Raw genomic sequence first — 1,961 nt, forward strand, 5'->3', positions numbered from 1 at the left:
TTTTGCCTGCAGGCCTTACTTGTTGTATTATGAAACCACCTTTGTAGCTCATGTTTCCTTTGTGAGCTTGTTATGTTTCAGTTTGTTGTTGATAAACATGCTTTTGTCAGTCAGTTGCAAAACATCACTGATTAATATTGTTGTAATTAGAAGAGATTGTTCTACTGCTCTATGTAAACAAACTGAATTAAGGCTCTTGAGTGGATAAGATTTATTCACGGATTCACTGTTATTCTCAGTCACTGATAATAGATTCCAGTAACTGTAGAATAGGCCCACAGTGAAGGATGTCAAATCGCACAAATGCATCTCACCATTATATATATATTAATATATATTTTTTTTTACCTTTATTTAACTCAGCAAGTCAATTAAGAACAAATTCTTATTTACAATGACGGTCTACACCGGCCAAACCCGGATGACTCTGATCCTGTTGTTCGCCGCCCTATGGAACTCCCAATTGGAACCAGGGTGTCTGTAGTGACGCCTCAAGCACTGAGATGTAGTGCCTAAGACCGCTGCGCCACTCGGGAGCCCCAAATACTTCACTACTTCAGTCCTCAGTTCAAAGTGAACACACATAAACAACCCATAAACTGCTATCCTGTTTTTTCCCTATGTCTAAAATCATATACAAGTTGAGACAAATCAATCCACTGTTTGCAATGTAACTCGTGCGAAAAACTCAGCACTGAAGATGGTAATTGGAGAGGAACCTGCACTCTCCTGCCACCTTTAATACCTATGTTGACACCCTGTGGATAAAGTCATCTGCTTCCCACAATGAGGATCCAGTGTGAATAGGATCTCGGGTCCTGTGAGTATGTGAAAGGGTGTTTTGTCAGTTGGGCCCATTGGTAAACAACTGGGGGGCTTACAGTTTTATGCTAATGCTGATGGTCTTGTCAGCTCCTTTTGCTTGTGAGGCTATGTGCTTTTACTATAGGGCTGGGTGAGAACGGCTGTGTTGGTGAGGCTAGAAAGGAAAACTTGAGCATCTACTTTACATCTTTTGTCTTGTGGCCTTATCTTTCATTTGATATCTAACCATTTGGTATGCTATTTGTTCACATTTACTATAGGTTAGCCACAAATTCACCTGTCAATTTTTTTTTACAGTGCTTAATTGTGACTTTCCAATTTGCCCAGCTACTGGTGGTAGGCCTCTGGGGTGACAGGTAGCCTATCGGTTAAGAGTGTTAAGCCAGTAATCGAAAGGTCACTAGTTTGAATCCCTGTGCCGACTAGATAAAAAATCTGTCTGTGCCCTTGAGCAAGGCACTTAACCCTAATTGCTCCAAGGTTGCCATCAATAATGGATTATCCTTGGCTGTGACCCCAAGATCCACTCGGGGGGAATGGGATATGCAAAAAGCAAATTTGTACATGTGTGAAATAGGACCAACCTAATTATAATTAACATGAGTCACTTGTTGGCAAGCGTAAACAAGGGCCTACTATGTCATAAGCATACTACTATGTTGGTGCTATGGAATGAGAATAAAAACTTTACTGTACTGGGAGATCCTTGGACCTTCTAGGAATCTTCCTCTCCAAGTGCAGCTGCTATGGCGGCATTCAACATAGTGGCAACATGGACGCTCAGCCTCATTGACACTTGAGCAGCTGAGGCCTGCAGGAGAAAAGACACTCACAGTAAATCTTGACATACAACCCCAACAACTCTGTTTACTTTTTCTCCTCCTGACACACTTAAACCGGTTTGATCTGAACTGCTCCAGTTCTGCTGTGGCCCTGGCTGTGAGAAAGCAAAACAGAACAGGAGGAATGAAGCAGGGTTGTGACTTGATGGAGTACAGCTACGACCGGAAGTTACTTTTCAAAAGCATAACCGGTTAGCAGAGCATTATAGCTAACCTCTAACCCTTTTTCTAACCTTTCCTAAATCCCCTAACCTGCTACCTTAATTCTCCTAAACCTGCTGAATAAATTATTTA

The sequence above is a fragment of the Oncorhynchus keta genome, chromosome 16, assembly GCF_023373465.1.
Source record: "Oncorhynchus keta strain PuntledgeMale-10-30-2019 chromosome 16, Oket_V2, whole genome shotgun sequence".
Taxonomy (NCBI): Eukaryota; Metazoa; Chordata; class Actinopteri; order Salmoniformes; family Salmonidae; genus Oncorhynchus; species Oncorhynchus keta.